Here is a 13,712-nt window from a genome sequence, read left to right as displayed (position 1 = left end):
CTTCACAAGTATCAGGAGCCCTGATTCCTTTAACTTACTGAATCATTTTTAAAACATTAATTTTTAAAACATTACATGTTTGCATTCATTTGTTACAATTTTTTTTGTCCTTTAATTTTGCCCTATGTAAACAGATATCAGCTATATTTAAAAAATCTTTGTTTTTTTAATAATAGTTTCAACTCAAATATGCTTATTTTAATTAAGAGTATACTATAAATTATTTCTGCCATCTTAGTGTGGAGTTTTGTTTTCTTTTTAATATTTATCAAGTTTTCCTTTGTGGTTTTTTTTTGGTCCTCATTTTTAAAAGTAATGTCTTTGATGTTTTTGTTCTTTGTTCCATTTTTTTCTCTGTTAGTTTGTAAGTTTAGTCTAATTCTTAATGTATCTTCCTCTTGCTCATTTTCTTCCTCCTCATCCTCCTTTTCTCCTTCCTCCTCATCTTCTTCTTTGGGGATTTCTTTATGTTTTTATTCATAAAAGCATCAAGTTTTTTCCCCCTAACAAATGGATTGAGTAGGCCTATCTTTGGGAAGGGTCAAAAATTTTAGCATACTTATACTTTCCTCTATAACTTTCCATCTCCTAACTGTTGTTATTGTTTCAACTTTATTTATATTATTACCCTAATATTCCTAATGTACTTTAACTTTGTTTTATATTTTATATTTTTTTCATCTCTTTGCTCTATATTCCAGGAAGCTTCCACTGATTTTATAGCTCACTATTTCACTTCTCAGGTCTCTCCAGTCACCTCAGTAGTAAATCTATTAATCTGTTTCTTGTTTAATAGCCATCAGCTTCTGTGTCATAACTTTTTATTCCTTTTTGGTTGCTTTCACTTTATTTTTCTGTAGAAGACATTAAATCGATCATTTTAAAGTTCTTTCCAGGTTCTACTTTTCAGGTTCTACTTTTTTCTAGGTCTGAATTATAGCTCTTTATTTTGCTCAGTTTGTGTTACTCTTTCATCATTTTGATTTCCTTAGTACTTTGTAATTCTTGATTGGAAGGTCCTCTTCAGGCAGATATTCCTTTATTATACATCCAGGAAATACATACCTGTCTTAAAAATGATGGGTCTTTGCCTTTTATATATGAGACTCCCAAAATAGGCTTTACATGATTCATATACTATTAGATTCTGATTCCATGTGGTTAATTAATTTCTGGGTTTATTTAGTCAAATACATTATATAATTCTAGTTCTGCTTCATGTATAAGAGATTCTGCTTGAGTTTGTAGGCAACAAAAACTCATTTTTCTCCTCAAATTATAATATTGCAATGTTGTAGTTTGCCTTTATACATGCTTATAAGCATCCTTAAAATAAATTACAGATTCTATTACATTGACAATCCCTACCCCACCAGCCCTTTGATTACCTGACCTAACCCAGAATACTTAGTACATGTATTACTTCATTTCTATTCTGGAAGATGCTTTCTCTTTTTTTAATTATGGTAATTTTTGGTTTGATGATACTTGTTCTTTCATTTTTATGTATTCCAACTGACATCTTGGGAGGTTTGAACAGTTATGAAGTTTGCAAAATTGATCAGAATTCTTTTTACTATAATTTTAGAGAGCTTATTTTTCTGTATTTTAAAGTTTTATCTGTTTCCTCCATTGCTCTCTGGTTGTTCTTATAACTTCTTTCTGTGATCACTGTGGCTAACTCAAGGGCTTCCTAATTATGATTAATTTTAATGTATTCATAGTTAGAAAGATTTATAGGTGGGCTTTATAAAATTATGACTATAACAGTAAAAAATATTGAATTAAGTATCAAGCACTTCTTTGGTGGATAGTCAAATCAAGTATTTTGTTAAATCAAGTCAAATCAAAAGATATATAAACATCTCTTTGTTTTTATAGGCCCTTCTTGATTATTGCCAAGTTCTCATTGATGCTCCGAATTGCTGAATTTGGAAGATAAGTGACCTTCAGCTAAATGACTTGTTACTGCTTTATTTTCTCTTCACAGGACACTTGAGACATGATTACCATGAGCGAAAGGTCAGTGCATTTTCTGCTGTAGAAAAAACATGTTGGCATCTTTCCATTTTAGTTTTTATTCCAGTTATACAAAATGAAGTTTGTTTTCAAGTCATGTATGTGTGTGTGTGTGTGTGTGTATAGCTATATATACCTATATATAATAGTTCTTGCACTGAATTGCAGCTAAACTCATGTAAAATACAAGTTGGCTGAAATTCTCCTGGGCTAACTCAAATATTGGCTGAGATGATAATGTGTCCTCATTTGTTCACTACAAATTCAATCATAATGTGGCAATTTTGCTATTTGCAAAGGTATTCAATGACTACAGGAATATTTAAGGACCAGCTCAAGCACTTCATTTTAGTCACCTTTTTACTGAATCGACCTCAAATGATAGAAGGACCTTGATCCCTGGTGATGAATGCTTAAGTGAAAACAGTTGAGTGCATTTGGTTCTTAAAGCAAGGAAATATTACCACTTAGTGGCATGCATTTAAATCAGTGAAGGAATAGAAATAAAAAAGTAACTATCTTCTACTTTTTTTTTTACATTTGTGAGCAGTAATAGTCAACTATTATTTCATTACTCTGCGTTAAGTTGCTTAGGATCCTTTTACAATTATAAATTAATATGATAGAACTTGGGCTCTGGAAGTGAATAGCTTACCTGGTTAAAATAATACATAAGGTGCGTTGTTTAACACGGAAGATACATGGGAGGGGAATCTCCAAGTGGAAAAAACTTGCTTTGCAGTCTCTGAGGGAGAAACTTTCTCAAGTTTCTCTCCCTGCCTCCGGTGATTACATAGAATCCTTGATGCTCCTTAGTTTGTAAACTCATCACTCTAATCTCTGTCTCCATCTGCATATTGCCTTCTTCTGTGTCCCTGTGTCCTTTCTGTCTCCTCGTATAAGGAAGGACATTATCATTGGGTTTTCGGCGAACACTAATCCAGTCTGATTTCTTATCTCAAGCCTTGCCATGATTACATCTACAAAAAACATATTTCCAAATACGGTCACATTCTGAGGTTCCTGACTGGCATAGATTTCAGGAGTGACAAGATAAAACCCAGTATACTTGCGATACTTTCTTTCCTTGCTGTTACCATCAAAATCCAACAGTAGTGTGTGCGTGCGTGTGTGTGTGTTTACCTAGCTATGCTGTTTTAGTGTAACTGCCTCCTTGGCCATACTGATTGGCTAATTTTGAGAGCCCAACTCGTATCTATTAGTAAGCGGACCTCTTGTAGAGATTTCAAGTTGAATCAAGAACTCCCACTCCATTGTGAATGAAGCAGTTGTAAGTAAAAACTATGGATAATCACTATCTGCTGTGTGGACTAAAAAAGCCAAGAATCAGAAGAGGGCAAAATCAAGAGAGGGAAGAAGGATTGCTATTTTGTATAAAGTCTATTATTCTAATTCTTTCCCCAAGCCTGATAGTATCTCCTCCCTTTAAAAAAAAAAAAAATTGTAATGGTTGGCCACCAAATGCCACCATCTTTTGTTACAGAGAGCTCAAATGGGGTTCTCTTTTATGATCTTGAATAAGTCTGAACTTTTATAGCATTCTTGCATAGACATGGGCAAACATCTCATAAGGGAAGCTATACAATGGCCTGGTAAGGAGAAAATCAAAATGAGTGTAACTTAAAGGAAGATGCAAACTGAAGGCAGAGTCTGGTTCATTCAGACACATGGCATCTTATTCTCAAATTCTTCTTTTTCTGGTTTTTGGGAGGTTCTGTCCTTTTGTCATTTTTTGTAAAATGGGACTTCATTCTTTGAAACCTACACCTATAAGTATCCCACAGATGGCTAGCAGAACTCTGGAGAAATTAGTACTTATTGTTTAATATAATATTTAAAGAACTTAGAAATATTAAAACAGATATGAAAATTATGTTGAACATAATTTGAATATTTGTTAATACTTTAAGCCCCCTAAAATTCATAGTATCTAATAATCATAACTAGAGTCCATAATTTAACAATTAGCTAACTCAGAAATCAAATCATAAAACCGTTATTAAGTACCACATATATGCCAGCTGCTCTGCAAGGTGCAAATCTTATAGGATATAGTGAAGACAAAATTGGAAATCTTACGGAATTTGACAGTAGATAAATTATGGAACACACACAAAAAAATCTGTGCTTCAAAAATAATGATTAGGATTTTATGCACAATTAGTATTTGTCTGATACTATTCTATGAATTTATGTAATGAATTATGTAATTTATTTAATCACTAAGAGAATCCTAAGAAGAAAATTATTTATTTACATTTTTAATTTTAATTCTACTATGGTTAACATACAGTGTTACGTTAGTTTCAGGTATACAATACAGTGACTCAATAATTCTGTAGTACTCGGTGCTCATCATGATAAATGTACTCTTAATCCCCATCACCTATTTAAGGTGATATCTTATTCCCCTTTTACTGAGAAGAAAACTAAGACATTGAGAGGTTAAGAGAATCTTCTCTATAACAAAATTGGGAAATTATGGATAAAATGAACTCAGGTGGTATTTCTCCCAGCCTGAGATTTGATTTCACATATCTGATAAGGGGTGTTGGAATGCCCAGCTAACTGTGGCTATGATTGAGATAAGAATTCCCAGAGCAGGTAGCATTCCAATTCAGTCTTTTTTTTTTTTTTTTAACAGCTTTATTCAGGTACAGTTGATAAACAAAAACTACATATTTAATGTATACAATTTGATAAGTTTGAACATATGCATATACCCATGAAACCATTCCAACTTCGTCTTCAAGGAAGGGATTTATCAAGATTAAAAACTTGAATGAGAGTATTTTGGAAGAAATGGCAAATGCAAAGGCGCAAATAGAAAGGAAAGGAAAAAAAGAAAAGAGGAAAAAAAGAAAAAAGGAACAAAAACTGGCATATTTTGAATAACGGGAAACTGAGGAAGAAGATTTAAGCTGGCTAATTGAGACCAATATGCACTGGTTTTGGATACCAATAAAAGGACATATTTTTAAATTTTTCCATGCGTTAGTATTCCTGTTGCATTCATAAAATTTCAGTATTCTATTTAATTATTTTTCTTTTAGTTTTAGTGTATTTTTTACATTAAGTTTAATAATTCTTACTTTAACAGTTATGAAGTAAAGAACCTACTTTACTTTAATATTAATATTAAAGTAAATATGTTATAAAGTTAATATGTGTGGTACTAAATAGCAGTTTTATGATTTGAATTTCTGAGTTAGCTAATTGTTAAATTATGGACTCTAGTAATGATTATTAGACACTATGAATTTTAGGGAGCTTAAAGTATTAACAAATATTCAAATTATGTTCAACATAATTTTCATATCTGTTTTAATATTACTTACTTTATTATTTACTTTATTTTAATAATGCATCAGTTCAACACACCTGGATTTTCTTACTGTCAGTGCCTAGCAGAACGTGTTCTTAATGTCTAAAAATATGTTCAGTGTTCATATTTTAAGTACATATATTTTAATTGAAGTCCACTATGCATCATCATTCTATAGTAAAAGTACTCTTCATAAAGTGAGCACACCCATGTAAGTAGCATCCAAATGATGAAATAGACCATTCCCAACATTCCCAAAAGTCCCTTTGAGCCCTCCGTGGTCTCAAAGTAGTCATTTAAAAGGTGATCATTTTACTGACATCTTAAACTATAGATTAGTTTTGCATTTTTTTTGTACTTTATATCATTGGACTCATACATTATGTACTCTAATGTGATTTCTTTTGCTCAATATTGTGTCTATAAGATTAATTCATGCCATTGCTTATAGTATTGATCACTTTTAACTTATGATAGTCCCTCATTTAGCTCTCTTAGCACTTAAATATATTTATTTTAAAATTTTGTCAAGCTGTTCCATAAAATTCATTTTATCAGACAGGAGTATGTAATTCTGTTATTAATTTGGTTAAGGTACCTAGCACTGGATTACTTCATGTGTTTGGGAAGTCTGTGTTTCAGGATTATTTTGAGAGAGGTTTTCTAGGTTTCTATGTTTTTCTTTTCCTAAGAATGGGATGGTTACAGGGGCCCCTTAAGTTCCCAGCTCTTGAGGTCCCCAGTCCAAACTCAGGTTCTCCCATGATGTTTCAGCACTGTGACTCAACTATAAAATTGGTGGTTTTGATCTTACAAAAATGATTGTTTTATAACTTTATGCAAGTGCATGTGGTTGCGAAAATCTGTGTTTCAGTTGCTAACTGATTTTGGTCTAAGTTAATGGCATGACAGGCATGGGGGCGTTTTTATTAAATGAAACATTAACCCAAAGTAGATTTTTTAATCAAGTAAATTAAAACATAAATGATCCTTTGGTGCTGTTTTGATAAAGTGGATAAAGAAGATATAATAGTAAATAAGACCTTGTGCTTGGAGTCATCCATGTTACTTTAATTGGCAGGAAATAATTACCAGAAGAGCTATAAAAATGCATTTAGGGCATAATACATTCTTGCATTATAGAGCCAAGAGTTTAAATACCAAACACTAAGTTGAACAGCCGTTTGACCACCTGTCAGGTAAACCTCATCAATTTTTCCCATCTCCGTAACCACAAATAATTATAAATATAGGGACATTCCCTTTCTGAATTCACAAAATATATGAAGCTCTGAAATGGTATCTTGACTCAGGGGAATCAATTCTCTTAGTATTAAAAGATCATGAGGTGCCTGGGTGACTTAGTCAGTAAAGCATTCAGGTCTTGGTTTTGGCCCAGGTCATGATCTCAGGGTTGTGAGATAAAGCCTGGGTCAGGCTCTGTGCCAGGAGTGGAGCCTGTTTAAGATTCTCTCTCTCCCTCTCACTCTCCCCCTCAGCCCCATCCCCTTCTCTTTCCCTCTCTCAAAATTAATTAATTAATTAAAAATAAAGATCGGAACTGAAATATTGTACGCAACGTGCCAGCCAGTTAGAGGGCCTTTCTGACTCAGCAGGTCCTTCTGAAGCTGACTTCTTCCAGAAGTTGAGCATAAAGCATGTGGTTGCTTACAAGATGGGAGCTGAAGTTAGGGTGGGCCCTGAATTAGAGTTCATTTGTTTGGCTCAATTGCTTTGAAATGAATGCTCACCCATATGTTTCATGGCCATACTAGATGTATTTTCATTATTAGAGGCTTTGTAATGAATGAGAATCACAATAAGATTTCCCTAATCCTCTAGGATTTTTTTGTTATTATTTGCATTATACTTCTAATACAGAAGTGTATTTTACACTCAAACTTCTTACTAGAAACCATTTGAGGGACTTACAGATTTATGTTTAGAAAGAGAATTTTGTGGGTTATCAACCAAACTCAGATACATAGGGTTTAGTCTCCATGTTCTACCTAGTCTAGTCTAAAACCTAATCAGTGTTTGCTCAATTTGAAAGATAAATACAATTATATAATGGTAGCAGTTGTGGAAATTAGAAAGTTTCTAAGACTGGAGAATTTCATGTAGGTTTTGGATATGATTTTTTTAGCATGTGATAATATGACATTAAGATATTCTAATACACTCAAACACAAGGAGCAGAATATAATAGAAGGAAAAAGGAAGTTAGCAAATGTCTTCATATAGTCAGATTATGCATGTAGCTACACAAACAATTCAGATACAACACATCCAACATCAAATTTTCTTTTGTTTCAAATATACTTTCCTATGTTTCCCATTTCTTTTTTTTTTTTTTTAAGATTTTATTTATTTATTTGTCAGAGAGAGCGAGAGAGTAAGCACAGGCAGACAGAGTGGGCGGCAGAGGCAGAGGGAGAAGCAGGCTCCCTGCCAAGCAAGGAGCCCGATGTGGGACTCGATTCCAGGACGCTGGGATCATGACCTGAGCCGAAGGCAGCCGCTTAACCAACTGAGCCACCCAGGCGTCCCTATGTTTCCCATTTCTAATAGAATTATCATCTATCATTCTCCAGGTGAAATATCAGAGTATTGTGAGATGTTTTCCTTTCCTTTATCTCCTCAACAAACTACCTCCTCCTGTTCATTCTTATCTTGAAGGAGCTCTCAAGTTCTTTCTTTCCCCTGTCACTATTGCTCTCTCAGATCACAACCAAATCTTTTCAGGCAGGTAAGCATCTTAGCTCCCAATGGGCCTTCCTGTTTCATCCTCCCCTTTTTCTGTCCATCACCCACACTGTCATCAAAAATGTTTCTAAAACCCACAATTGATCATGTAAGTCCTCAGTGGCTTCTCTGTGCCTAAGTAATGCACTTCTTCTCAGCACATGCATGATCTTTCATAATTAGACCTGAGATGCCTCTTTCAACCACATTTCCTATATTCCTTGGCAGCTCTGTCTGTTACTCCATACCAAAGTAGTACATAATCTCCTGAATTTGCCATAGTATTTCATATATGTTGATGTGTCTTTCCTCTTCTTGCATAGACCATCTGTTCTTACCATCTCAACAGACAAGCAAGCTCCTGTTCATTAAATCACTTAGCGGCTACCATTTTTTAACATACCTCTATTATAATACTCATTATGCTGTGTTTTAGTTGTATGTTTACTTTTCTTTTGCTCCCCCGCTAGATTAGTAGCTATTTAAGAAAAGTCCTTTTCAAACTTTATCCTCCCTTTGTTGCCACAACCCTCAGGATTCTAGTATAGTCTCTGGTAAATTATAGATATTAATATATATTTAAATGAAAAATAATGACTAAATTTAGGAAATAAAGCAAAGATGGAGTAGAGTTTTGGTAGCAGTAGAATTTGAATGTTGAGTAGGATGACAGTACAGTTGATTGTTAAGTGTTTAAAAGGACAACAATTTTAGGATATTTGTGATTGCTTTTAATGTAACCATATAGTATTCTTTTAAAAGAATTCTTATATTTAATGAATATTAAGCAACAAAGTTCTTAGTGACTTTGCCTGAATGGGGCTCATACATTTGTCATTATATAAACTAAGGAGGTTTGAATGATTTTTTGCAATGAAAGATGATTTTCTCATCTAACTCAGATTATCAATTAATTATCTTAAATATAGAATCTTATTTCCTCCCTTCATAGGTACATTCTTGAGACCCTCTGTAAATTGCCTTCTGATTTCTACACGATAGGTGGCTGCATTTTCTAGAGTGTGACATATTCATCTCTTTTAAAGGCTTGTAACATACTTTTTGACCTTTGAGAGAAAATTAGTATTTGTCCCTTGTCATTATCATGGGAACATCCAGCTATGAAAAAGTTTTTAAATATAATCAAGCACTCTTACCTAGAACAAAATAATATACTTATTTGTTGTGAATAAGAATGTTTAGCTACTGTAGCTTTTATTCTACTGAGCATGTACTCTTGAACATCTCTGTTATGTTGATCTATGTTAAAAAGTTCTCTTCACTCCTCCATGCTGACAGGCCAGTATCCTGCTGTTTTATAGTTATCTCAACAAACCACTTCCTACTGCTCCATTCATTTAACCAGTAGTAATAATTTCATTGATCAATAAGAAATTATAAGCATTACACAGGAGCATGTCATATTTTTTCCCTTTTATTTCTCTCATCCCTATTCCCTGCAACCACCAATCTATCTCTGTATCTTTGAACTAGTATCTTTTTTAGATTCTACATATAAGAGGGATCATATGGTATTTGTCTTTCTCTGTCTGATTTATTTCACTTAGCATAATGCCCTTAAGGTCCATCCACGTTATCACACACAAAAAAAGATTTCACTCTTTTTTATGGCTGAGTAATATATATATATATATATATATATATATATATATATATATCACAATTTCTTTATCCATTCATCCATTGATGGACACTTAGGTTGTTTCCATAGCTTGTCTATTGTTAGTAATACTGCAGAGAACACGGGGGTACTTATATCTTTTTGAGTTATTTTCTTTTTTTTTTCCAGATGATTATCTAGATGTGGAATTGCTAGATCATGTTAGTTCTGTTTTTAAATTGTTGAGGAACCGCCATACCCTTTTTCATGGTGGCTCCACCAATTTACATTACCACCAACAGTGCACAAGGTTCTTTTTTCTCCACATCCTTGCCAATACTTACTATTTCTTGTCTTTTTGACAGTAGCCATTCCAACAGGTGTGAGGTAATAGCTCATTATGGTTTTGATTTGTGTTTCCCTGATCATTAATGATGTTAAGCATCTTTTTATGTACCTGTTGGCCATCTCTATGTCTTCTCTGGAAAACATATATTCATATCCTCTGCTCATCTTTTAATCAAATTGTTTGTTCTTTTGCTGTTGGATTGTACGAGTTCTCTATATAATTTGGATATTATCAGATGTATGATTTGCAAATATTTTCTCCTATTCAGTAGATTGCCTTTCATTTTGTTGATGGTTTCCTTTGCTGTGTAGAAGCCTTTTAGTTTTATATAGTCCCACTATGTTTGCTTTTGCTTTGTTACTTTTGCTTGGGGTGTCACGTTAAGAAAAATCACTGCCAAGACATTTCAGAGTTTAAAGCCTGTTTTTTTTTCTAGTAGTTTTATGGTTTCAGGTCTGACATTCAAGTCTTTACTAGATTTTGACTTAACTTTTGTGTATTCTGTAATATAGTGGTCCAGTTTCATTCTCTTGTGTGTTGCTGTTTAGTTTTTCAGGAGCCATTTATTGAATAAACTGTCCTTTCTCCATTGTATATATATTCTTGGCTCCTGTTGCAAATTAATTGATCATATACACATGGGATTACTGTCAGGTTCCCTATTCTGTTCATTTACGTACTTGTCTATTTTTATGCCATTACTTTGTTGTTTTCATTACTATAGCTTTGTATTATAATTTGAAGTCAGGGAGCATCATTAAATATTTTATATCTAAGACAACTCATGGTGAATTAATGCCACTCAATTGGACAAGGTTGCAAAGAAGATGATAAAAGTAATTGTCATCATCCCTCCACCTCTTAAGCTCACTATGTCTCTAAAGAATTCATGAATGAAGTTGCCAAATAAATTAAGAGGTTAATGTTCTGTATATTTAAATTAATGTGCTGAACTATAGTTTTTCTCCTTTGTGTTAGAAAAGACATTGAGGTCAACAAGCAAAGTTGGGAAATTATAAGTTTCAGTATCCATAGTAAAAAGATAATCACACCATGCTCTATTCCTAACCTGTGTATTTAGCTCTGTAGTAGGACATAAATGTCTGCATGATATTCATCTTTGTCATTATTTTGTAAAATGCACTTAGAGGGTAATATTTCTAGGATCTAGCCCTAAACTATAGATATCTTAATTTTATTCATCTCATGATGTGCTTTTTAACTAAATAAATCATCAAAATTAATGAGCAGCTTTATAATTTCATGTTTATAACAGAATTCTCATTTTCAAAGTTAAATTCTCTAGCTGTTTGATTTTTTTTTTTGTTGTTTAATTGGTGTTAAGCAATAAAGTGGCAGTAAATTACAAATTTACATTTGAATGTTTGGGATTTTCCCCTTTTATTGCAATATCAACTTACCTTTTATGTATTTAGCATTGTATTGGTATGCACTATTTCTAACTATGTGATTATATTCTCATGTTATTTGTGAGATACATATTTGTCTTATTAGCCAGCATGTATACTCATCTGTAGTCAAATTTTCTTTCCACTTCTTCGGTTGCATATCATATGACTGGCTTCAGTAACGTGTGTGTGTGTATATTCTATGTGCACACTTTTATATGTGCTTCATATAAACTTTGCTTATTGGTTTTTTAAATTTTAATTAGTTTTTAAATCTTTTACTGGGAAAAATAAATCTGGGGAGAAAGCAGTTCAGCTAAATGTTCACTTGATTTTCCCCAAACTAAAAAATCTGCACCTATGAAATTAATCATCGAGAGGCTTGATGAAATGGAACAGGACATACACACGTTTAGCCTGACTTTCTGTCCAGAAAGGTGGGTAGAAGTTATTTTATTTCTAGTTTCTGTGTTGCTGAAGAAGTCCGTCAAAGAGAAACACCATGTGCATGGAAGGCAAATCCTTCCCTTGTAAGTTCTTCTCACGTATGCCATGGAGAAGGGGTCATATAGTACTTTAATAGGTGAGCTTCTCCTCTTTCTACCCATAGGTTAGCAGATGTAGGTAGGAAGAAAGGTACAGACTATACAATTGGTTTGTCCCATTTCCAACAGAGTTTAGAGCAACACTGAACTTTTAGAGAATTGAGTAAATCCAAGATATATCAGTTTTTTTCTATTTAATTTACTCTGTCTTGGTTGGATTATTTCTTAATTAAATCAAAGTAGATGATAATGAAATGTAGAGGTATCCGTAAGATAGAATGAATTCACTAAGTGAAATATTCACTTGGGAAATTGAAAGCAAAATCTTCCACTTCATGATTATGTTTTCTAAAATTAAAAGATAATTTTACAACTAAAGCAAAAGTTTGAGACTGAATTTCAAAAGTATCATTTTTGAATCACTTTTATAAATTTCTCTTTATAAAAGCAAAGCAATAAAATTCAACATTTAAATATTTCATGACTACTCATTCAGATTATACTCACTACAACAAACTGACTTTGCTATTTTCTTTTCTTTTTTTTTTTTTAATTTATTTTTTATAAACATATATTTTTTCCCCAGGGGTACAGGTCTGTGAATCGCCAGGTTTACACACTTCACAGCACTCACCATAGCACATACCCTCCCCAATGTCCCTAATCCCACCCCCCCAACCCCCCTCCCCCCAGCAACCCTCAGTTTGTTTTGTGAGATTAAGAGTCACTTATGGTTTATCTCCCTCCCAATCCAATCTTGCTTCATTTACTCTTCTCCTACCCTGTTAACCCCCCATGTTGCATCTCCTCTCCCTCATATCAGGGAGATCATATGATAGTTGTCTTTCTCCGATTGACTTATTTCGCTAAGCATGAGACTTTGCTATTTTCTAATTTGAATTTTATTCTTGTTTTCAATTGACCTTAGCTTTTCATATTGCATTTTTATATTCTCACAGTCATTCGATCCTTTTGGAACAAATTTGCCTTTAACTAAACAATAATAAGCAGCCTGAATCCATTTTTCTCTTGACTGATGACAGCTTTTAAACATTATCTTATTCCCTATTCCCCTTCTAATCCCCATATGAGCAAGCAGATTAAAAAGTCAGGATAATCTCCCTTGGTTTTAGCAGTAAGTTCAAACAACTTCTGTTAACCTTCATCCAGGTCTCATCCCTTAACTGCTATAAAAACCCAAGCCATTTTCAGATCACCCTGGGAAATCTGCAGCATCTCCCCAGAAAACATGGTTTGTGAGTAATACACCTTTTTCATACACTCTTGGTACATGTGTGGCATCATCAGTCTTGATATCTGACCCAAATTTTGGATAAGGATCTATTCTGCTTCTTCAGGGTGACACAAAACAATGAATCCATCATTACTGTCAGATTCCTGTGCTATGCAGAATTATTGCTAAATGGTTAAAGATTCTTTTTTCTTATTCTAGACCTTATAATTTTGGTCAAATATAAAATTAATTATTTAATTAATTCATACTTTAATGGGAGGGGAGATGTTTTATGTGGTTTGCAATTATACAGCTCAAACATGAATATTTTAAAAATTATTTTATTATGGTAATAATGTTTAACATGAGATCTACCCTCTTCACATATTTTTGAATATATAATACATTATTGTTGACTATAGATACAGTGTTTTACAGGAGAAC

The 13,712-nt window shown here is 33.2% G+C and overlaps 1 long non-coding RNA gene across 1 annotated transcript; it reads left to right on the top strand.

Annotated features, from left to right (window-relative positions):
- Nucleotides 1-1,941: 1,941 nt before the first annotated feature.
- Nucleotides 1,942-13,285, top strand: LOC116877123. Its single transcript, XR_004384549.1, has 3 exons — nucleotides 1,942-2,022; nucleotides 11,953-12,072; nucleotides 13,205-13,285. It is a non-coding gene; the product is annotated as an uncharacterized LOC116877123 (long non-coding RNA).
- Nucleotides 13,286-13,712: the final 427 nt, after the last annotated feature.

Source organism: Lontra canadensis, unplaced genomic scaffold (genome assembly GCF_010015895.1).
Source record: "Lontra canadensis isolate GAN:19392208 unplaced genomic scaffold, GSC_riverotter_1.0 scaffold50, whole genome shotgun sequence".
Classification (NCBI taxonomy): domain Eukaryota; kingdom Metazoa; phylum Chordata; class Mammalia; order Carnivora; family Mustelidae; genus Lontra; species Lontra canadensis.
Note: the sequence above shows the minus strand (reverse complement) of the source record. Positions and strands in the feature narration are given on the sequence as shown.